At 49.4% G+C, this 24,633-nt stretch overlaps 1 protein-coding gene across 14 annotated transcripts in view; it reads left to right on the top strand.

The window, feature by feature from the left end:
• The window catches only part of ZNF536 (zinc finger protein 536), a 437,882-nt gene that overhangs the window by 36,284 nt on the left and 376,965 nt on the right, over positions 1–24,633 (top strand). For 8 of the 14 annotated variants that reach the window (XM_058707988.1, XM_058707980.1, XM_058707993.1 and 5 more), the window contains exon 2: positions 20,888–20,957. The exons of 3 other annotated variants lie outside the window; for them this stretch is intronic. The gene's annotated coding sequence lies outside the window, so the exon portion shown is untranslated. Of the gene's footprint in view, positions 1–20,314; positions 20,411–20,887; positions 20,958–24,633 lie in introns of all 14 variants that reach the window. 3 more of the 14 variants (XM_058707982.1, XM_058707987.1, XM_058707981.1) reach the window with 1 other exon arrangement.

Below are 24,633 nucleotides of genomic sequence, written 5' to 3'. Positions count from 1 at the left end.
GAGGGGGCAGAAAGAGTGAAGGAATACAGGTCGTCTTTGTTTACCTTGGGCCTCCCTGGTATCACCTCCTCCGCTCCCGACTCAGCCCGGGCTGGCTGCAGGGAGGCAGGGCTGCTCTGCCATTCAAGTGCACAGTCTTTTCTTGGAAGCCCACAGATTTTCTTCCTACCAGGCTGCTCTGTCAAAGGGTAAAGACAAGGTCCCGATGTGTAGCTATTCATCTCTGCCCTCATCACCGTCAGACTGATTGGCACCACATGGCATGCCATCCAGGAGGACCCAGAAGCTTCCCTTCGGTTTGGACCCAGTGGTGGCTTCCCCAAGGGAATGCCTGGCATGTGTTTAATTATTCATTGGTGTTCTCGTCTGTATCTCCCTGCTCCTTGATTGTTTTGTCTTTCTCTAAAAGTATTTATTTGAAATTCTGTGATCAAAGACTGAAAAACAAAATAAAGCAGGATATTAAAATGAAATTTTTTTTAAAGGAGGTTGGAATGTCAAGATCATTTTTATTAGAAAAGTTTATAAGATGAAACCACACATTATTTACGTAAACTTTATATATCAAGCACAGTACTCCCAACCGTGCTCCTGGTGAGCGATCTTGGCTGGCATATACCTGGATTTAAAATACCTTCTACTTAAGGAAGGACAAGTTCATTTTAATTAAAATTAACGGATTTTTCTTGATCGTATTTTCACACACACATACACACTCGCACACGTCTGTGTTCGGAATTGATAAAGAAAGAACTCTGGTTAAATAATCCACTTTTGTCTGACAACGGAATCCGTTATAGAGGTGCAAATATGCAGAAAGCTATTTGGAAATGCATCCTAGTAGTTGTCAGGTTTTATTATGCAGGAAGGTGTCATGTTTGTTACGAAGCTGAGTGCAGATGGCATAGTGGAAGAAATGGATCACTAATTTTAACAATGATTAATGAACAGAGATAGAAAATGAATTACATTGGACTATCGGAGGCAAGAAATATTTTTGTGAAAATTTTGACTCATCTGCTCTGCTGTTCTCTGCAAATTATTTTCAGAAATTCTATATGTTGTCAACAGTTCACTGCATTTTCCATTACTGTCTATTTCTGTTCTTAAGTACTTTTGTGTTATTAGAGATACATAATTTCAAAATACCAATACATTCCTGATTACTTAGAGAAAATATATGTAACAGTGTGACTGTTCCATAGACGCTAGCCATAAAAGTCCTGTTTTATAATAATCTTTCATTCTTCCTCATTTTATCACTACATTAGGAATGTTTGATAAAAAGAAAGGGAGGGGGTGGGGACTCTTCTAGCACATGCAGAATAAAGAAAAAAAAATAGAAGCGAAGGTAGCAATAAAAATGTGGCCTGGTGGCCGATTGTGGTCTTCAGCTGCCACGAGATCTACCCTTTTGGTTTGTTCTCTGCCTGGCAGTGTGGCGGCAGGGACCCCCTCCCCCCACACCTCCTTGGTATGGCCCCAAATATGCCATGACGTTCCTTCTGTCTTCATTCAGACTCAGGAAATAATCACCGTATCTTGAAGCTGTCCCAGGATTTTTTCCCTCCAGTAGACCCCTACTCTAGTCCTATCTGCTCCAATGGCCCTGGTATTGACAGTGAGTTTTTATGGTGCTTCATGCGTGAGTCTTGTTTTCTTCATCAGCCTCATCAGTAATTGTGTGTGTGTGTGTGTGTGTGTGTGTGTGTGAGATCTACAAGTGAACACAATTTATGTGTTTATGGTCTATGCTCCTCATGGTAGGTGCGCTTATGTGATGTCTCATATGGAAAAATGGATAGTAGTTTTTCCCCTTCCTCCCTCTCTTCCTCCCTCCCTCTTCCTTCTTTCTCCTTCCCCCCTTCTTCCCTCTCTCCCTCTTCCTTCTTCCCTCCCTCCCCCCCCCTTCCTACCTTCCTACCTCCCTTCCTTCCATAAAGATATAAACCATCTTAGATATGTTGGCTTCAAGGCATCTCATTTTCCTGAGATTCTCTGCAATTGAGAAATGATCTACTAGGGTTTGGGTCCTGTACTGCAATTGATAGGCACTCAATTTCATTCATCGGGAGCCCCTTTAGTGGTGACATGAGTACATTTCATGGCCAGCACTTCAGGATACTTACATTTCAGGCGACCCAGGCACAGCTTAGACATGCATCTGCAGCCCCTGGTATCGGTCCACCGCTCAGCCTACCGTGATTTAATCCTTGGCTTGGAGGTTAACCTGTGTTAGAACCTTATAGTATCGACCCTGCACAGTTCTGGCAACTTCTCAGTTTTTCTGCAAGATGAATTCCCCCTAGATAAGAGGACAGGGTGCCTCTCAACCCTCCCAGAGAGTGCTGGCCATCGAGGGGTCTGGCTTTCACACACGGCTAAGCTGCCTCCTGAGAGCTGCCTGGTGTCTGAGCAAATGGACGATCTATAACGACTTCCTTCTCCTGCAAACGAGCTTTCCAAGTTTCCAACTTGACTGTTTTATTTATGCTCTTGACCTGTGAAAACAAGCAGGCTGTTTAAAAAGCAAAAAGTACTTCCCATGATTAGAGTACTTAGAGTTGAAATAAATTGCAGAATGAAAAGGACATTCCTCGTCGCTCCAGGAGAAAATGTCGCGGAGGTTTTGCTTCTTGAGGATAGTCTGTGGTTCAGTGCATTAGGGCTCCCCCGTCTCACTGGCCTTGGGGTCCCCAAGGAAGGGTTCATGTGACTCCTCCTTTTTCCTCCTTTCAGGTGGCAGAATAATCCTAGCGAACACTTAGAACATGTTTGCGAATGGTTCTGAGTAGTTTGCATATAATTATGGTCCTGATGGGAAAACACTTTGGAGAACAACTAGTGGTGCACTGTGAGTCCTGCTCAGGTTACATCGCATATGCTAAACACTGAGGAAACACACACAGTCTTTAGTGAACAAGGTAGGGAATGCTCCAGGGAGCCAATTTAGAATGTGACTCAAGGGGAGCGTGGCTTTTCCCATCTCTTTCTTTTGGCAAGTGTATGGAGTAGCGGTGGTCTTTGGAATTCTCCTGAAGCCTGGGGTGGCCGCCTTGCACAGGCCTGTACAAGGTGGGTGTCGGGAGAGGGGCGCGTTGAGCACCACGATGCAGTGAGAGGCTCCACGTGTGCAAGGCCCGGTGGGCACAGTGGCCGTGGGCCTGGTGCTCAGCCAGAGGCGACGCTGGGGATAGTTTAATGGCGTCAGACAAGGAGCGGGGTTAGCACAGGCAGGGAGGGAGAGAGAATCCTGCAACTCATGGTTACAGAGATCAGGAGGAATAAAAAAGAAATTGTAGATGATCCACTTAGGAGACAAGAGACTCCTAAATATAGAACTGTCTTTATGATTCATGTTTGGGTTGCTTTTGAGGCAGAAAGTCAGGTGGATGATGACCTATAGGAATAATTCGAGGGTACTTGAGACGTAGACATTTGGATCTGAACACCAGGAAACAACTTGGCACTCAGGTTATGCTCTTCCTTCCAACAGGGACGTCTTTTGGTTGTTTAACCTGAGTCTGTTCATGGCTTCTCACTTCATGGGAAGTCGGTCCCCGGCCTCTCCTCGTACACATTTAGATGCCATAGACCGCTGGCGAGTCCGCTGGCTTGGCCTTCACAGGGCCGTCCGTGGAGGCAGCTGGCTCTGTGTTGCTCTAGAGGGGAAGTCCAAGGCAGTCCTGGTCCTAGAAGGTTCTGGCCTTCACAGACAGTTCCGTTTATGTTTCCATAGTTGTTCTCAGTTGTTGTTGTTGTTGTTGTTGTTGTTTGTTTCCATTTGTAACTACCTTCATACTGATCTGAACTAATTCATCAGATCAGACCTGAAGAGTCAGATGATTTGAAGATTGTTTTAAAATATCTATTTTAATGGGAGAATGCATTCAAGACAGTAGATAGATACAGCCAGCCACCCACCCACTCGTTTGGCACACTTGTTTGCATTTCTAGGGACTGCATATTTGATTTGGTGATACCTGTGCATGTAAACACAAGACCCAACTGCCTACCATTTTGCACGGACACCAGTCTCGCGACATGCGCTCTGCGTGTGCCTTTCTAGGCTCCGCACCCCAGAACTATATATTTAAGTTACACTGAGTTGAGTAATTATCATGAAATTGCCTATAGCATGAGCTGGAGAATATTCAAGATGTCTGTCATCCTTCTATTACCTCAGGTAAATAACTGATTGACCTTTTTGGGGCTCTGATACTTTACTAATCAGAACCTGAAATCTGTATAACAACACTTCATTTACTTGATAGACAAAAGAACAATTGCACTTGAAGTAATGTGATTTCTAAATAGACACTGCCTGTCAAAAATAAATGCATTAGAAGTAAAATGTAGCTCAAGGAGACAATTAGCAAACAGAGGTGACACCGTAAACAGGTGCACCCATTATTCCCAAAGCTTGTGGCAATATATTCGCGTCTTTTGGACTGATGGAAGATCATGTGACGGTTTGGTGAATTATCTATCGGTATCATCTGACTGATGCAGCCGTTGCTGTTGCAGAACATTTAAAAATGCATCTCACAAATTACATGGTAGCTGGGAAAATGCAGGTTTTTTTATTTTTTTTTAAGAACAATGCTTTTCTAAAGCAATGCGCTAGAATACGTAATTTTTTATTTGAAAGGATGGAGACCGTTTCATTATGCTGGGTATACAGTCGGTTAAGGTTGTGCAAATTCATTACAATGTTTGTTAATGTATAAAACATTTTCCATTCTGGTTTTAGTGACATTGGATTTTTTTTTTTTTTATAATGTGCTGTTTCTGAAACATCTGCCATCCCTTGTTACCTGTGGGCAGAGGAGGGAGAATATACTCTTTCTAAGAATGTTTACAAAATCTTTACCAAAATGGAAAATCTTAGAAGATGAGAGGGAAGGGACTTTTTTTTTTTCTTTTCTGTCAGTTGTTAGGTTTGAATTTTCTGGAGTTGGATCTTTACCATGAGAGACACAGTGGGGGACCTGCCACTGGCTGCTGAATAGGCTGGGCTAGGAAACGATCAGGCCTTTTGGGGGGCGTCTCTCTCCCCCTGTGTTTATATGTCCTGCAGTGGGTTCTGCCCTCAGAGTGCATGTTCCTGAAGGATTTCCCTATTATTTTTCATCTGTCATCTGTGCTTTTTTTTTTTTCTGTAGAATGAGGGATACTTGAGGGCCCATGGCTTTTGGCAGTTACTGTTTCTTCTTGTTACTGTAGGAATCACAGGGAAACAGTGTGAACTATTTTTACTTGACCCCTGAATCAGTCCGCCCTTGACTCCCCTTCCCGGCCTCCTCCTCCGGCATTAACCAGTAGCTGGAGCAAACTTAGTATGGATTTAGAGGTGGCTGTTCAAGAGGACAGCAGTATTTTGATGGCATCTTATGCCCAGAGTGAGGAATGAAGAAAAAGCCACATCCTCCTGTAACATTCCCAACACTGTCCCCGTTCCTGCTGGGCTCCAGCTGGAGAGGTGGCTGGTGTCACTTTGAGCCCTGTCTGGTGTCCCATCCGTACCAGTACTCTCTGAGGCATTGGAGTTTCTGTGTTGGAGAAGCAAGAAACAAGGACGGGGCTTTGGGGGGATATCCCGCCTGAAGAGTGGGCATAGTTTGGGGAGATCCTTTCCCTTGCTCTGAGATGTGTCCTGAGAAGCAGGTGGAGACCTGGCCTAGACTCTGCCCTGGAGCCACATGCCAGTTCATTTTGCAAAATTCGTCAACAAGAACAACAATAAAAACCTGCATGGGGCGCCTGGGTGGCTCAGTCGGTTCAGCGTCTGACTTCAGCTCAAGTCACAGTGTCGCGGTTTGTGGGTTCGAGCCCCGTGTCGGGCTCTGTGCTGACAGCGTGGAGCCTGCTTGGGATTCTGTCTCCCTCGCTCTCTGCCCCTCCCCCCACGTGTGCGTTCTGTCTCCCTCTCTGTCAAAAATAAGCATTAAAAAATTTAAAAATTACAAGTCAAACCTGCATAGAAGTAAGGAACGGGCTGAGTGAGGTGTCCTGCCATGGGGATCTGTGACAAGTTCTAAGCGTTCTTGTTGAATAAAAGCCTTGTGTAGACTCTCCGGGAGGTGTCTGGACATCAACTCATCAGAGAAGTGGTGGCCAGAGGGCTTCTGAAGGCGTCTAAGTCTCTAGACCCTGGAGAGATTTCCGGGTCTGCAGAAGTGGAAATACTGCAGCTCGGAGAGAGGAGTTTGCCAGGCTTCCTCAAAGCTGCTCCTTCCCTTGGGGCGCCTGGGTGGCGCAGTCGGTTAAGCGTCCGACTTCAGCCAGGTCACGATCTCGCGGTCCGTGGGTTCGAGCCCCGCGTCGGGCTCTGGGCTGATGGCCCGGAGCCTGGAGCCTGTTTCCGATTCTGTGTCTCCCTCTCTCTCTGCCCCTCCCCCGTTCGTGCTCTGTCTCTCTCTGTCCCAAAAATAAATAAAAAACGTTGAAAAAAAAAAAAAAAGCTGCTCCTTCCCTGTTACCTGTATTCTTTTTAAATTAATAGGCTTTGTGTTTTAGAGTAGTGCTAGGTATATGGAAAACTTGAGTGGATAGTACAGTTCCCACATCCCCCTCACCTACGTTTTCCCTGTTACTAACATTTATGTTAGTGCACTACGTTTGTTATAATCGATGGGTCAACGTTAACTAAAGTCCATTGTTTACATTAAAAGATCACTTTTTGTGTCGTACAATCTGTGGGGCTGGGCGAAGGCATCATGACAGGTACCTACCATTAGGGTTTCGTACAGAATCGTTCCTCTGCCCTGAACATCCCCTGGGCTCTACCTATTTTTCTCTCCCTCCCCCTCGCCTCTTGGCAACCACAGAGCTTTTTACTGTCTCCTCTTGCCTTTTCTAGAATGTCACAGAGTTGGAATCACATGGTATATTGTCTTTTAATATTGGCTTCTCTCACTTAGTGATATCTATGTATGGTTCTGTCCTATCATGTCGTGGCTCGATAGCTCATCGCTTTCTATCGTTGAGCACTATTTCATTGTCTGGATGTGCCGCCGTTTGTCCATTCTGTTATTGAGAGGCATCCTGGTTGCTTCCAAGTTTTGGCCATCATGGGGAAAGCTGCTGTAAACATCTGTGTGCAGGTTTTTGTGTGGGCGTAGGTTTTCAGGTCTTCTGGGCAAATACCAAGGAGTGTGATTGGTGGGTTGTTGTGCGGGAAGAGTGTGTTTAGTTTTGTAAGGAACTGCCAAGCCGTCTTCCAAAGTGGCTGTGCCACTTTGCATCCCTGCCACTGGTGGGTGAGGGTTCCTGTTGTTCCGTGCCTTTGCCAGCATTTGGTGGTGTCGGTGTTCTGGATTTCAGTCGTTTTAATAGGTGTGTAGTGCATTGCTTGAATTTGCATTCCCTCAATGACCCACGACGTCGAGCATCCTCTCCTGTGCTTACTTGCCATGTGTACATCTCCATGGGTGAGGCATCTAGATTTTTTTGCCCCTTTTTTATTTTTATTTATTTTTGTTTTTTATTTAAAACTGGTTTTTTACATTTATTTATTTTTGAGAGAGAGAGAGCAAGCAGGGGGAGGAGCAGAGAGAGAGGGAGACACAGAATCCAAGCAGGCTCCAGGCTCTGAGCCATCAGCACAGAGCCTGACGCAGGGCTGGAACCCACGAACTGTGAGATCATGACCTGAAGTCAGACGCTCAACTGACGGAGCCACTCAGGCACCCCTAGATTTTTTGCCCATTTTTAACTGGGCTGCTTTGTTACTTGTTGTTGAGTTTTAAGAGTTCTTTGTATATTTTGGACACCAGTCTTCAGCTAAGATTTTTCTCCCAGCATGTGGCTTATCTTTTCCCTCTCTTAATGCTTTCCCTTTGTGATACCTGTGTAATACTCAGCCACCTCGGCCAGTGACCTGTGTTCTCATATGGCCAAATGGTGTCTTCTTACACTTGAGACCTGAAGTTTTAGGACATGTGAAGTCAGGGATGCACATGCAATGTGTTCTCAGCTGTGTTTATAAACTTACACATGTGTGCACGCACGTGCACGCACACACACACACACACACACACACACACACACACACACAGCAAAGAATAGGAAGAAATGTACCAAAATATCAAAGCAATCACACCAGCTGATAGAACTATGGATTATTCTTGTTTTCTTCTTTGTAATTTCGTGCATGTTCCAGATTTTCTAGAAGCGAGCATATTATTACTTGAATAACCAATTTTGCACAGATAAAATAAATGAACTGAAAAAAGCAACATCTGTTGAGGAGATCCCATAGTGGTTCAGTTAAAACTTGTACAACTTTTGGGGCACCTGAGTGGCTCAGTCAGTTAAGCGTCTGACTTCAGCTCAGGCCCCGCATCGAGCTCTCTGTCAACAGCTCCGAGCCTGGAGCCTGCTTCAGATTCTGTGCCTTCCTCTCTCTCTGCCCCTCTCCTGCACTCTCTCTCTCTCTCTCTCTCTCTCTCTCTCTCTCTCTATCTCTCAGAAATAAATTAAAAAAAACTTGTAGAGCTTTCATTTTGACTTCAGAGATTATCCCTGGAACCCACATTTCAAGTGGTATTGATGATGATACATTTTCTCTTAACAACCTGCTTCAGAAAATAAGTTACAAATGCAAACCATCCGTACAGTTTTAAATTTCTAGTAGCCACATTAAAAAGGGTTGAAAGGAACAGGTGAAGTTGATTTTAAGACTGTATTTTTAATGTATCCAGAATATTCATTTCAGCAGGTAAAAGTATCAAGAATGTAAAGGAAACATTTTACATTCTTCCCAACATGACGTCTCCGGTTACACTTAGGGCTCATCCCAGTGTGGACTGGCACTTGGCAGGTGTTCAGTGGCCACATGTGGTCAGTGGGTATCAGACTGGACAGTGCAGCTTTGTGTGATGGCTGAATATTCCAGCAACGTTCACCAAGAAGAGTACCTGAACAGAACATTACCTGCAGTGAGTGTAGATAAAGAGGAAACAGGGACTTTGTGATTTCTAGGTATTTCCCATTTCTTCTTCAAGATAAGCTACTTCATAGACACCTTGTGATTTGGTGATGATATGAAGTCTCTTCTGTAGGGGGATAAATATATTGATTCATGTGGTAATAAATTAGAAAGCATTTGTAGTTTGGGGGATTTTTTTCCCTTCTTTGTGTTATTTGCTCTCTGGGGGCCAGAGTGGTCTCAGATTTGCCGTATCGTGAAGTCTTGGGCTGATATGGGATCTGCATTCTCCTGGATGGGGGGAGACGCCGGGGCCAGGTTGGGCAAAGACATCGGGAGAGCCTGCCAGGACCTGGCTGCCAGAGAAAACAGCCCGTGGGCAGAGCTGGGTGCCCCCTTCCTGGACTTGTGTACAAGAGCCTTGTGGGAGGCATGTGCATCTGGTCTGAGCTTCCTGCCCTCAGAATACTGGCCTACAGCGTGTGGGCCTTCCTTTTCTGCCTCGCCCTGGGTCAGAATTTCCTATTTTGGGATGAGGAATAGGACCCCATGTGCAGAGACTGATGCCAAGGTCTGTGTGTGCTCCTGAGGACACAGATGTGGGGGCTGTTGGGTGTCTCTGCTCAGTGGACACTGGACAAGCATGGCTGCCTCAGAGACCGGACCCTGCAAGGCTGTGTGATGGGAGGGGCTGCCTGCCTGGCGCTGGGACACTCTGCACGGGCCACGGGATCAGCCCCCGCCACCCCCCGGATTCAGGCCTGGATCTCTCACTCACCGCCCACCGGCTCTTAACCTTGGGCAAGTTACTGCACAGCTGGTGCCTCAGTTTCCCATCAATGAACGAACATCAAAGCAGTAGTCACCTCCCTGGGTGCTGTGAGGAGGGAGTGAGACAGTGCAGGTCAGTATGTGGGACTCTGGTTGGCACGCGGTGAGTGCTCAGTACACGCTAGCTGTCACTCTTAGTGAGTTCAGGAGTGGTTAGGTCACTGAACAGCAGATCCCTTAAGAATGTGTGTGTGTGTGTGTGTGTGTGTGTGTGTGTGTGTGTGTGTGAATTCCGGCCGCTCCTTCCCATCTCCATCCTGTATCCTCGGCCTGGACCCAAACAGCAGCAAGAATAGTTTCCCTCTGCCTTCACTTTCCCTTCCCTTCTTTTCTCCTTCTCAGGGCTGTTTTGACTATGAATTAATTGCAGGTTGGGGGACTCGCAAGCAAAAACTCAAAGCCAATAAACTTCAAAAGGACGTGGGGACCAGGGCCACCGGGGGAGAGCTGGGGCCGGCCGGGGCCGACCGGGGCCGACGGGGGCTCTAGTGGCTGTGGGGTAGGGTGCTGGGGGCTTTCCGTGTGTCTTCAAAGGGGACACCAAGTGTTTTCAGATTGTCACTTAAAAGCTCAGATGCAAAACTTCGGAAATCTGGGTGAGAGGCAACGGGTTCCAAAAGAGCTATTTTCATCTCTTGCCTGCAAGCAGGAGCCCAGTGGAACGTGGAGTTAAACTCGGAATTTCTTGGCAAGGGTTAATAATCAATGTAGATCTCCTAACAAAGGGAAAGTTTTTTTTCTTAACTGTCAGTGAAGCAGTACTAATTATTACTCCAGTGTAAATGAGGTCATTTCCTATTAAGAGAACAAAATGCTTAGCCTCGCCTTGCCAATTCATACCAACTATTTGTCACACATACTCAGCTTTTTAGTTTTTTTTTTTAAATTTTGATAAAATCCATTCATTTGTATTAGAAAAGTGTAAACCATCGCAATAATAGTCGCCCGTGATTACCCAAATGAGCTTTTGTAATGTGTGGGTTGTGTGAATACCATGTGTTAGCTATGGAACAATTAGGCAGCTGAATGGATCTTTAAAACAATCAGATACTTTTATCTCACTGAAAAAATACATTCCCTGGATGTGTACTGTTAAACCGTAAATTCCGGGGAACATTAAACTCCCGTCACGAGAAGAACTTTCGGATATATGTTGATCAAGGACAAAAAGACATCCAAATATCTTGTCTTCATGTTTTCATTTTTTTGATGCAAGCAAAAAGATTTAAGGAATATTGTAGCAAACAAAGGGTAATTGTTTTAGCCCAGATGTTGCTTTTGCACAACAAGCAGGTTACAATGTTCCCACAGAGCTGATGAGCCCAATCAGGGAAATGATTAAAAATTGATTTTGTCCCTGTAATTACAGTATGTAAACTACTTAGCTTGGATTGCAAAGGAAGTGATTTTCTAATTACGTATATACTCTGGTGTCTAATGATTGGTTTTTTGAAGTAATGAAGAGAGAGCACTAACGACTCCTTGGTGTTCTGTTGTTTAAGAAAGACCATCTTTAGAGTAAGCAGCAACAGACAAAGAGTTTAAATTGAATTTTCAACACTGTTAATGTGCACATGGATTTGTCTATTAAAGAGACAGGGAAGTAATTTGATTGGCTCTGCGCATCTTGGCTTTTTTTTTTCATGCTGAAGCATGTAAAAATACATGCACCGGGTCGCAAGCTGACGGGAAGAAGCCTCCTCGCTCCCCTTTTATCATCCCAGCGCCTGGGCTGATACCGCGGGGTCTCGGGTTCCTGCGAGTGTCTGATGCCTGTGTATCCTGAAAGCATTTAGATCGAACAGGTATCAGATAGCTTCTGCATCAAAGTTACGTTTGTTTTAAAGTGAAAGGAGAGGCTTCCCTTGGAAACATGTCCGGGCAGCCCAGCGCCCTCCGTGTGACAGCGTTTCAGCCGCATCCTGTGACGCTGGGCTCCGTCACAGGGTGGCAGTTGCCACCCCCCACACGCGTGTGCCGTGCACGCACACGCTCATGAGAGCGCGAGCCCTGTGTGTGCAGGCCTGGCGGGGGAGGGTCAGCAGTGGGAGCCCGGGGCCAGGCTGACAGGGATCTAGGAAACAAGTGGCTGGGTCGTGAGTGCTCCTTCTCTGCTCTGAGACACTTGGTGGCCGATGAGTGATAGCTCCTCACCCACCTGTTCTGGCAGAACTTAGGAGGGGGACACCGGTTCTCAGCGGGCATGACGCGCCCCCCAGGAAGAAGGCAGTGGCTCCAAGGTGACCCCGAGAGTGTGGTGAGGCCAGCGGATCAGGAAGCACCTGCTGTTGTTCACGGTTCCTAGGGGGGAAGGTGCACACCGCGCCACGCGGGGGCTCTTGGGGAAGCACCGGGGCCTTGGGGAGGCGGGAAGCCAGGGGAGATCGCGGGCCAGAGCCTCGACTGGGCTGAGGGCAAGGCCGGCGAGGCAGAGTGCGCAGATTTAGGATTGGCTAGTTGGATCATTACAGCAGGCCCTGCGGTATAGGGGCTGTCTCTAGTTGTCTGGTGTCTGACTCTGGGGTCATTAGGGCAGGGGGACAGTGGCCCAGAGTGGGAGAGCCTGGCAGAGGAGGAGGGGGTCGGGCGTGGACTCTGGATTGGTGAAAGACGTGCTCCCGAAGGAGTCACTTGCTCTCTTTAGGAATCGGCTGGTCCTGGGAGGGGCAGCCCCCCCAGGGCCAGTAGGGCCCCAGATGTCAGAGCATCAGAGACACATGGTTACTGCATCCCAGCGCTCGGCTACGGCTGGTGCGGGAGTTGGTGCCGTGCACTGCCAGGGTCCCTGGCGAAGGGGACTCTGGGTCCCCTTATTCCTGGGGTCTACTCAGCAAGTCTCACTGGCTGTCTGTGGCAGGCATCCTGGGTCTACTTGCTTCCCTTATCGCCGTGGCTCCCACCCCGCGTCCAGCCACACGGTCTCTCACCTGGGCAACCGCAGCAGCCTCCCCACCCACTGGTCTCCCTGACTCCACTCTCAGCCCCTCCGGTCTGTTCTCTCCACGGCAGCCAGTCCGGTCCCTATACAGTGTAAATCACATCATGTTATTCCCTTGCTCGAAACCTGCCAATGGCTCAGGATAAAGTCCAAATTTCTTCTTATGTTTTCTTTTCTTAATTTTTATTTATTTATTTATTTTGAGAGAGAAAGGGAAAGGCAGTGCGAGTGGGGCAGGGGCAGAGAAAGAGAGGGAGAGAGAGGGAATCCCAAGCAGGCTCCATGCTGTCAGCGCAGAGCCTGGCGTGGAGCTCGAACTCACACACAGTGAGGTCATGACGTGAGCTGAAACCAAGAGTCAGATGCTTACCCAGCCGAGCCACCCACGCGCCCCCAACATCCAAATTTCTTACCATGCCTGACAAAGTACGCCCATCCTGTCCCACTTCCCTGCTCACCATCCATGTCCTGGCCACAGGCAATGTGCTGCTGCTCCTTGAATGCACCATCTCCTTTCTACCCCAGGGCCTTTGCACTCACTATTTTCACCCATTGTTTGTTTTGCTTGTAGAGTTCTTCCCCAGATTTTCACAGTGCTTGCTCTCTGACTTTATTCAGGTGTTTATTTTTTTATTTTTTTATTTTTTGTCAGATATCACTGTTTAGAGAGGTCACTGGTCACCTTATCAAAAATCATCCATCATTTTGTCCATCGTTTCCCCCTGCTTTATTTTCTTTTTAGAGCTTATTATTCACTGACATTATATTTTACTTCTACTCGTCTTTCATTTGAAGGTGCTCACTAATACGTAAGTTCCACACAGACAGAGACATTGCTTATCACAGGGTCCCCGGAGCCTGGACATGAGCCTGGCACACAGAGGGCACTCGACAGGGGACAGCTACATGAGACAGCTTCCCTGTGGCTCTTCCCCAGGCGGCACTTGTCACCTGGACTCCTCTCCTGTTGGGAGCTTGGAGGGGCAATGGCTGTGTCACCTGGGGCCATGTTCGTCCCTCAGAGTTCTCAGAGAAAGAGTGACGGTCACTCAGTGCTAGGGAATGCAAGGTCCGAGTGCATTTTGAGGAGCCGTAGGTTTGTGGAAGGGTCCCTGTCCCCTAGTGGCCTGGAGATGATTGAGCACTGGGCCAGGAAGGGCGCCTGGAACCTCGGAGGTGGGGGGTGCACGCTGGAGGAGAGGCTGGAGCCCTTCGCCTGGGCATCCCTCCAGGACAACAGTGCCCGGAGCCACCGTCCCGGGAGGGATGGGGTGTCATCTCCAGATAGCTCCAGATGCGTGTCCTGTTGGCCACACGCTTCCCCGGCAGAGTGCTGAGGGAGCCCAGCTGGCTCTCTCACTGCCGACTCCTTCCTTCCCGACACTTTCCTGGAAGGAGAGCGGTTTGTCTGGCTCCCATCTGCCCCAGGCTGCCCAGACCCCTCAGGGGACACCCCGACTCCTGCTGTTGGGCCTCCGAGTGAGCCCTGGGAGGGGCAGCCAGTCTCCCTGGGAGCTCGCGGCTCTGCAGTGGTAGCATCTCGGGAGCAGGGCACCAGCCAAGGGAGGGAGGACTGAACCAAGTCTTCCTTCTTTCCTCCATTCTCCATCTCTCCCCCATCCCGCCGTATGCATCTGCACCTGCCTCCTCCTCTCCTCCCTCCCTGCCACCTTCCCCTTCCTCCCTTCTTCCTTCCTTTCCTGTCTTCCATCAATCTCCATCTCTCCATCTGCCCTACTGTCCTCTCTCCCTTCCCTCCTCCCTCCCTCCCTCCCTTTTACCTTCCTTCCTTCCTTCCTTCCTCCTTCCCTTCCTTCTCCCTCCCTCCCCTTTTCCTTCCTTCCTCCTTCCTTCCTCCCTCCCTCCCTCTTTCCTCCTTCCTCCCTCCCTATCCTCCTCCCTCCCTCCCTTCTTCCTTCCTTCCTTCCTTCCTTCTATCTTTCCTTCCTTCCTTCCTCCCTTGCTCCTCCCTCCCCTTTTCCTTCCTTCCTCCCTTCCTTCCTCCCTTCCTTCCTTCCTTCCTCCCTCTTTCCTTCCTTCCTCCTTCCCTCCCTCCCTTCTCCCTTCCTCCCTCCATCCCCTCTTCCTTCCTCCTTCCCCTTTTCCTTCCTTCCTCCCTCTCTTCCTTCTTCCATCCTTCCTTCCTTCCTTCCTTCCTTCCTTCCTTCCTTCCTCCCTCCTCCTTCCCTTCCTTCCTTCCTCCCTCCTCCTTCCCTTCCTTCCTTCCTTCCTTCCTTCCTTCCTCCCTTTTTCCTTCCCTCCCTTCCATCCTCCCTCCCTTCTTCCATCCTTCCTTCCTCCCTCCCTTCCTTCTTTCCTTCCTTCCTTCCTTCCTTCCTTCCTTCCTTCCTCCCTCCCTCCCTCCTCCTTCCCTCCCTTCCTTCCTTCCTTTTTCCTTCCCTCCCTTCCATCTTCCTTCCTTCCTTCCTTCCTTCCTTCCTTCCTTCCTTCCTTCTTTCCTCCTTCTTCCCTTCCTTCTCCCTCCCTCTCCTTTTCCTTCCTTCCTCCTTCCTTCCTCCCTCCCTCCCTCTTTCCTCCTTCCCTCCCTCCCTTACCTCCTCCCTCCCTCCCTTCTTCCTTCCTTCCTTCCTTCCTTCCTTCCTTCCTTCCTTCCTTCCTCCCTTGCTGCTCCCTCCCCTTTTCCTTCCTTCCTTCCTTCCTTCCTTCCTTCCTTCCTTCCTCCCTCCCTTCCTTCCTTCCTTCCCTCCTTCCTTCCTCCTTCTCTCCCTTCCTTTCTCCCTTCCTCCCTTCCTTCCTTCCTTCCTTCCTTCCTTCCTTCCTTCCCTCCTTCCTTCCTTTCTCCTTCTCTCCCTTCCTTCCTCCTTCCCTCCCTTCCTCCCTCCCTTCCTTCCTTCCATCCTTCCTCCCTTCCTTCCTTCTTTCCTTCCTTCCTCCCTCTTTCCTTCCTTCCTCCTTCCCTCCCTCCCCTCTTCCTTCCTTCCTTCCTCCTTCCCTCCCTTCCTTCTCGCTTACCTCCCTCCATCCCCTCTTCTTTCCTCCTTCCCCTTTTCCTTCCTTCCTCCTTCCTTCCTCCCTCCCTCACTCTTTCCTCCTTCCCTCCCTCCCTTCCCTCTTCCTTCCTTCCTTCCTTCCTTCCTTCCTTCCTTCCTTCCTTCCTCCTTTTCTCCCTTCCTTCCTCCTTTTCTCCCTTCCTTCCTCCTTCCCTTCCTTCCTTCCTTCCTTCCTTCCTTCCTTCTTTCCTTCCTTCCTCCCTCCCTCTTTCCTTCCTTCCTCCTTCCCTCCCTCCCTTCTTCCTTCCTTCCTTCCTTCCTCCCTCCCTCCCTCCCTCTCTCCTCCTTTCCTTCCTTCATTCCTCCATCTTCCTTCCTTCTTTCCTCCCTCTTTCCTTCCTTCCTCCCTTCCTCTTTCCTTGTTTCCTTCCTTCCTCCTTCCCTCCCTCCCTCCCTCCCCCCTTCCTTCCTTCCTTCCTTCCTTCCTCCTTCCCTCCCTTCCTTCTCCCTTCCTCCCTCCATCCCCTCTTCCTTCCTCCCTCCCTCCCCTTTTCCTTCCTTCCTTCCTTCCTTCCTTCCTCCCTCCCTCCTCCTTTCCTTCCTTCCTTCCTCCTTCCCTCCTTTCCTTCTTCCCTCCTCCCTCCCCCTTTCCTTCCTTCCTCCCTCCCTTCTTCCTTCCTTCCTTCCTTCCTTGCTTCCTTCCTTCCCTCCCTCCTCTTTCCCTTCCTTCCTTCCTTCCTTCCTTCCTTCCTTCCTTCCTCCTTCTTCCTTCCTTCCTCCCTTCCTCCCTCCCCCTTTCCTTCATTCCTCCCTCCCTCCCTCCCTTCTACCTTCCATCCTCCCTTCTTTCATCCTTCCTTCCTTCCTTCGTCCCTTTCTTCCTCCCTCCCTCCTTTCTTCCATCCTTCCTTCTTCCCTTCCTCCCTTCCTCCCTCCCATCCTTCCTTCCTTCCTTCCTTCCTTCCTTCCTTCCTTCCTTCCCTCCTTCCTTCCTCCTTCTCTCCCTTCCTTCCTCTTTCTCTCCCTTCCTTCCTTCCTCCCTCCCTCCCTCTTTCCTTCCTTCCTCCCTTCCTCCCTCCCTCCCCCTTTCCTTCCTTCCTCCTTCCCTCCCTCCCCTCTTCCTTCCTTCCTCCTTCCCTCCCTTCCTTCTCCCTTCCTCCCTCCATCCCCTCTTCCTTCCTCCCTCCCCTTTTCCTTCCTTTCTCCCTCCTTCCCTCCCTTCTTCCTTCCTTCCTTCCTTCCTTCCTTCCTTCCTTCCTTCCTTCCTTCCTCCTTCCCTCCCCCTTCCTTCCTTCCTTCCTTCCTTCCTTCCTTCCTTCCTTCCTTCCTCCTCCCCTTCTCCCTCCCTCCTTCCCCTCTTCCTTCCTTCCTTCCCTCCTCCCTTCCTCCCTCTTTCCTTCCTCCCTTCCTTTTTTGTCCCTCCCTCCTTATTTCTTTCCTCTCTTCCTTCATTCTTCCCTTCCCCCCGTCCTCCTCCCTTCCTTCTTTCCTTAGTCTTCCCTTCTGTCTCTATACTTTTATCTCTACTTCCTTCTTTCCCTCTCTCCCTCCCTCCCCCAAACATGTACTGAGCTCTGCCTGGAGGTTAGGGCCTGAGAAGTGAATGGGACAAGCCTTTTCCCTGTGAGCTGGGAGGTGACACAGGGACTGCCCTCAGCATGGTGTTGGTGCTTGGCAGGCCCTCAGTAAAGGGTAACTTGTTACTAGGATGGCCTTCCAGTTGCCACGGCGTTGAGTGTAACGACCATGGGCTGGCAGCATGCTGGCCTAGAGGGAGGGTCTGATTACCAAGGGCCCTGGCGATGGTGGGGTGCCGCATCTCTGCTCATCTCTTCACTTGCCAGGAACTTCTGTTTCAGCACCTTTGGGCCCAAGTCTGGGGGGCCTGGCTTCTGCCCAGTGAGGGTTTCCCCAGCTCTGCTCAGAGCTTCCGCGTGCCCCCTGGGAGGACCGGGAAGGGAGGGGTGTGCCCTGTCCCCAGTGCCTGCTTTGCCTACGGAATTCACAGCATGGGGGCCACAGCATGGCCCACTGGGTGCCAGGCCAGAGCTGCCGGAGGCCACCTCCCACTTTGTCTTGTTGCCTGTGTCCCCTGTGTCTTCCTGTCCTCCCCACTCTCTTCAGATCTCTCTCTCAGAGCTTTCCACCCCTCCCCTTCCCCTGTGCAGCTCAGAGGGGCCTCGGAAGTGCCTGGGTTGTAAGAGGCTCCTTCCTGCCACCCCCTCCCCAGCACCCTGCACTCCCTGCCCTCTCTCCCCCTCCTAGAAGTTATGTCCCCATTCCCCTGCACTTCTTCTTCGACCCCACACTCCTCTCATGTCAGGGACTCTGAACCTTCGTCCTTTCTCCCTCCATCTTTGTCTCCACCGAGGCCCTGCTGTACGTGCTTAAGGGCTCAGCTGGTGTGCACCGCCTGCCGGTGCCCCAGCCTCTGGCCTGCCTCCTGGCCCCCTACCTGGCCTGCAGCCTCCTCATACAATGGGTAGACTGGCTGCCCCTGGCGTGCCCTGGGGCCTGGTGCACGGTAGGTTTGAGGTCTAAGCTCACTTGCGGTGTCTGCGGCTGAGGGTCACTATGTGCGTGCCTTACCTGTGTTGCAGGGGTTAGTGATTCATCGTCGGTGGGATTTTAGGCACTGAAGCGTGTCTGTGGAGGTGATGTTTTGGGGGGTGGTTGCTACCCAACTTGGCCTTGGCTCAGGCCCTGCTTTTTGCTGCCTTTGTGATCTGACCCCTCCCACTCTTCCTCGGATCTGGTGGTAGCTGCATCCCCCACTCCACGGTCTCAGGGGTGGCCCCCCTCCTCCACCCCCTCAGCACGGGGTCCACGTGGGAGGCAGGGGCGAGGGGAGGCCTCATTTCAGGGACCTGTTTCTGGTTATGTCACCGCAGTTTCTCCAAATGCAAGTTACTACTTGCATCAAGGCAGCTGTTTCCTTTGTTGAGGAAGAGAGAATTCCTGGGCGGGGATTTTCCTCCCTGTCCGCCCCAGATCGAGAACATCAGTGGTCTCATGGGGTCACCTTTGCCCAATCTGCAGTGACTGCAATGACATCAGACAGTAGGAGCCCCCTCAAAGTGGTTCAGAAGGGTACAGGTGGCACTAACTTGATTTCCTCTCCTCGGACCCCAGTATGGCCTCTGAACACGGGCTCTGCTGCTGTTCCAGCAGGGGTTTGTTGGGCCAACCTTGCCCAGGCAGCCCAGCCACCTTCGGATCCTAGCCATCTAGGAGAGCCCTTACCAGGGCACAGCCCCCAGTGCAGCCAGGGGGCTTGTGCTGAGGCCTTGACCGATTTAGGGCAGAGAAGCTCCCATCACTGCCCCAAGGGCAGAGTGCAGGAGCTGGTGATGTTCTGATCAACCGTGTGAAGCCGGTGGGCTGGTGGGTATGGGACTCCCCCAGATGATGTCCCTCCATGTTCTCCCTGTCACTGGGATTCACAAAACTCCTGAGCAGACAGCCCCTAGAGAAGAGTCGTAGAATTTTGCAAGCCATGAGCCTGGGTCTAAAACCTGAGTCTGTACCCCCACCTCCTGCAGCCCCTTCCCTGAAAGTAAGGAGTCTTGTGAGCAAAGCGAGTTATTGCAGAGCCAGCCGGGTGCTGGGGTCTTTTCTGCTCACGGCTGGGACAGGCCTGAGGTGGGACAGACCTGAGGAAGCATAGCATCGAGCATTTGTTTTGCACTCTCTAGATTTCAGTGTTGAATGATACGGGAAAAACAAAATGACAAAGATACTCTGAGGGAGAGACAGACTTGTGATTTCTTTCCTTGTTGCAGATGGTTGAGATGTAAACTTTTGCTTTATGTCTGTCTCAAGACAGGCAGGTAGACATTAGTTTGCAAATAACAGTGCCCCCAGGCGCCTGGGTAGCTCGGTCGGTTGGGCATCTGACTTCGATTCAGGTCATGATCTCACAGTTCACGAGTTCGAGCCCCGCATTGGCTCTGTGCTGACAGCTCAGAACCTGGAGCCTCCTTCGGATTCTGTGTTTCTGTCTCTCTCTCTGCCCCTCCCCTGCTCACACTTGGTATCTCTCTCTTTGTCAAACATAAAAAAAAAAAAAAAATTAAAAAAATTTTTTAAAGACAAATTGCCGTGTCCCTGTTACACTTTGAGGAAACATTTTCAGCACTCGGTCAGCAAACACTTTTTTTGGTTGCCAGAAATCAATCTTGGAAGTTAGATGGAATGTTGTAAGCCAGCGGTTTCATATCCAAATTTTGTCATCATGGACTGGGGCAGCCACCGCGGGCTCTCTGAGTGCATCTTCTGGTTTCACATTTGTAGACACACCCTCGAACCCCTACTGGAATTTCACTTCTATAATATCAGAATGCGCAACTTCGGGGTCAGTAAAATGTAACTTACCGAGAGGAAACTTTTGCTTGGCCTGTGAAATCCTTCCTGTAAATTGGATTCCGAATTGCACTGGACCAGGTGTGGTTGGACCCAAGGAGTGGACTGCAGATCACACGCTGGGGCTTGGCTTGATCACCCCAGCCCACTGCTCCGGGACCACCGTGGGCTGGCATCTGGGCTTTCTATCTAGGCCCCCGTCTCGTCCGAGGGTGCCGTCGTGGATGGGACTTACTTTAGCGGTGAGACAGGAGAGAGTAAAGTGCCTAACTGGCTCCTGCTTTCCTGGTCTTGGTTCAGGAGAGAGGACCCTGAGGCCACACGACACCCCAGAGCCTGGGCCGGCTGCAGATTCCTGGTTTGGATGCAATGAATGCAGCCCTGGCCACTGAACAGGTGTGGTCAGTTGAAATTTGGGTGGAGTTGTGGTCTACTGAAGGGGGGGTCCTTAAATTGGAGAGAGAAGGGAACCCCTGAGGACTTCCTCAGTTCCTCAACCTTTAGAATTCTAAAGAGAGAGTGAGGGAAAGAGAGAAAGAGAGAGAGAGACAGAGACAGAGAGCGGGAGCTCTCTTATTTGCCTATTTCTTCTGTCCCATCTGGAGAAGAAATGGTTAGATGCCCCGCCCCCTTCTCTTTTTGCAGGTGGCAGTTTCCCATTAAAAGGAGCTGAGCAAATTGGGTTTATCGCAGCAAAGGTCACATAGTTCCCATTTTTAAATTGCTCAATGAATTGGGGCAGTGGGGCTATTAAATGTTGTTAGACTCTTGACTAGCCTGGCAAATTGTTACCTTGGATGAATGCTGTTTACCTGTCTTATTGAAGTCGATATGTCCGACCTGCAGGATTGCTAACAGGCCTTATTTTTTCAGTTCCTGCCCACCACGGCTTTAAGAATACCCTTCAGCCAGGAGGGAGCTCCGTTGCTTTAAGACTTGCCTGGTAAGGAACATCGTTTTGTAGTTCGTTGAACTGGTGTCTGTCTGTGAGTCTGTGGCTTGTCCAGGCCACCCTGTCTGGGTTACAGACCCCTGTGCTGGGGAAGTGTTTTCCCAGCTAGTCCCTTTTCCTCCCTGGACTGAGATTGGTTCCAGAGAAGCTTCCGGATTCGAAATTCCCCTGGACTCGAGTGTGGGTCCCAGGTCTCCTAGGTGGGATGAGCGTCTGATGTCAAGACATGCCCAGAAAGTCTCAGGACGGGGCCACCGGCGGGGCAGGGCCCTGCAAGGTTGACTTCTTTCTCTGGGTGACAGCCTTAAGACTCGCCGCCCACACCAGCTGGCAGCTGGGACGGGAGCGGGTGCGGCTGCTGCCCAAAGCCACGTGGCCCCACGCGAGCACCACCTGCGGCCTGTTTCCCCATCACCCACTGAGTGGGGCCGGGGCCCGGCCCGGTCTTGGAGGACACTTGTCCCAGAGCGGCTTTGTGTTTGTCGTCTCAGACTCAAGATCCCAGACTCAGTAATGGAGTGTTTTCCTGGCATCGAAGCGGATAAAAACTTAAAATGCAAACGAGGGGGCACTGCTGCATTTGATGTCTGCACCCGCCTCGTCGGAGCTGGCCGCGATATCTCTGTAAACTCACCCTCAGATCTCATTAGCCCAGAGCCCACCTCCTCCTGACCATGGGCCTCAGAGGTCACTACACAACCGGGGAAATTGATAGCGGAATTATGCGCTCAGAAATTAATTTTACATTGTACCGAATATATATTTTTTTATTGTGACTTTATCTCGTTGAGAAAGTGCTTACTTCCGATTTTGTGGATATTAGTGACCATGGATTACTTTTATTTTGGTCTTTACACAACAGTTATATTAGAAATTTGCTGTTTTATTCTTACCTTCTTAGTAAAAATCCTTTTATCACACAATGGGTAATTTATATCCATTACCAGGGCTTTCAATCCTTTTCAGTGGGGCTGTCAGCGCCGTTGGCACAGTAATGATTAATGTGATCTAATAATAGTGTGCCATTATATTACCTTAGTAAAACATGTACCAACATCCTATTCGGATCTACCAAATTCATAGCTTCCTATAATATTTTTGTTGAAAGACAGGATTACTATTTTTCAAAGCTGATTTTTTCCCCTTTAACATATTTAATGAAATTCACAATTCTCTGCCTTAGTAATCCTGGCATGTGATTGGGTTCAGCGGGTGCATTTGACATCTGTAGGTAGTGTTGTGATTTGTCAGGGAGCGGTTGGACAGTCTCAGGGCCCTGCCACCAGCAGATCCTGGGTTGTTTTGCCTTGAAGAAAAAAAAAATTCTGGGTTTCCAGCCTCCTCTGACTTGTAACAAGGAAGGTGTGTGTTCGCTCAAAAGGCAAAAGAGGAAGTAATTTGGCTCAAAGAGCCCTTTCTTCCTCTCCAGTTTTATCCTTTCCTCTGTCACCTGCCTTGGTCTGCTGGTGAACAGGAGGGTAGCAAAGCCAGTGGAAGCAGCTTCAAACCCTCTATCTCAGGCTCAGCCTCTTTGAATCGAAAGCGGGGGTTCTCAGCCTCGGCGCTTTGACATTTGGGCCGGGTGAGTCTTTGCTGTGGGGACCAGCCTGTGCATCGTAGGGGTTTAGCAGCACCCTGGCCCTCACCCACCAGATGCCAACTGCATACCCGGTTCCCCCCACTGTGACAACCAAAAATGTCTCCTGACACTACCAAGTGTCCCCTGGGGGGCACAGCCATCCCTGCTTGAGAGCCACTGGTCTAATGTGATGGGAACACAAGCAGATTGGTTTTGGAGGGTGGGAGAATTCCCGCTGGAGTCTCAGAGTTTGGGGGTGCTTCTTTGGGACATCTTTGGCTTTGGGAGGGGAGCTGTGTGGGCGAAGGCGACACACCGCGTCCTTTTCCTGGCTGAAACCCAGCCGCCTTACTTCTTTCTCCTCCCGCCTCTGTCACAGAGCCTGGCCTCAGCAAGGGTCTGAATCTTAGCTTCTTCCACTCAAATCCCATTATAATCACGCTCGTGATTGATAACATTCCACCTTTTCAAAAGGCTTTAAAATCTGTGTCAACCAAGGATGACATTATTGTAGCGCGGGCGAGATGTATTCAAACAATTACACACTCAAATCAAAGTGGGAAGGTTTGTCCTTCTATTTTGATGCCTTTGTGACGTGGCTTTCGCCAGCGCCTCGGCCCCACAGCCCCCGAAACCTTCAGCAGGGAAATGCATGGGAAGGAACAGGTTTTGTCCTTGAGATCACTCAGCTCTGAAAACAGTTTGATATTTGGGCTTCTTAGGGCTGGAGGGTAGGGGAGGCAAGAGAGGTTGTTGAGCACAGGAGAGAGAGACAGCGAGAAAACAAGAGAGATATCCTTGCTTTTGATTCAGAACAAAAATTACTGCTGCAACATTGGCTCGAGATATGCAATCAACTGAAATCAGGAAAAGTATTTTGAATACAAAATTTATATTGAAATACTTGAATCTCGATACTTGTGCACCCACATACATGTATATATTTAAATCAAGGAAGAGAAGATGAAAAATAAAGCTTTTGTCATAAAAATATTGCTTGTAGTATTTGCCCTCAAATGATTTCTGCCACATCAGAATACATTTTTGTACTGTTAGCATTTCCATAGAAGACACTCTTGTTTGCTTTCACAACTGATCCTTGATGATAACAACAAGTGAAGAAATGGCTCTGATTTACCTTTGTTTTAGGTGGATTTCAAATGCATTGTGGTGTTTGGTGCAGGAAGCATTTTGGTGACCCACCCCTCCTTTACTGGTTTTGCTCTGTCTCTCCCACTACAGCATAAAGCTGGTAAGAGCAGGGCCTTGAGTGTGATCTTCAGTGTTGCTTTTCTTTTTCCTGAAATGGTGTCCGATGCAGAATAGGTTCTCAATAAAACTGGTGACTGACAGGATGGATGGATAGATGGGTGGTTGAATAGGTGGATGGATGGATGTATGGATGTATGGATGGATGTATGGATGGGTGGATGGATGGATGGATGGATAGATGGATGGATGAATAGATAGATGAGTGGATGGATGGATGGATGGATAGATGGGTGGATGGATGGATGGATAGATGGGTGGATGGATGGATGGATAGATGGGTGGTTGAATATGTGGATGGATGGATGGATGGATGGATAGATGGTGGATGGATGGATGGATAGATAGATGGGTAGATGGGTGGATGGGTGGATAGATGGTGGATGGATGCATGGATAGATAGATGGATGGATGGATAGATGGGTGGATGGATGGATGGATGGATGGATGGATAGATGGGTGGATGGATGGATGGATGGATGGATAGATGGGTGGTTGAATAGGTGGATGGATGGATGGATAGATGGGTGGTTGAATAGGTGGATGGATGGATGGATGGATGGATAGATAGATGGGTGGATGGATGGATAGATAGATGGATGGATGAAAATATGGATGGGTCGGTGGATGGATGGATAGATGGGTGGGTTGATGGATAAATGGATAGGCAGATAGATGGAGTTTTATCTCAAACCTGAATAAGATCTTAGAATAGTAGGCCTAGCAGTCCAAATGAAATCCCACTTTTTACCATCTCTTTACTCCTTGCCCTCTTAAGCATTTTTTTTTTACACTAAAGTGGTCAGTTATACAAAAATA

This window comes from Neofelis nebulosa, chromosome 17 (genome assembly GCF_028018385.1).
Source record: "Neofelis nebulosa isolate mNeoNeb1 chromosome 17, mNeoNeb1.pri, whole genome shotgun sequence".
NCBI lineage: Eukaryota > Metazoa > Chordata > Mammalia > Carnivora > Felidae > Neofelis > Neofelis nebulosa.
The sequence above is the reverse complement of the archived record's forward strand: the minus strand, read 5'-3'. Positions and strand labels throughout refer to the sequence as shown.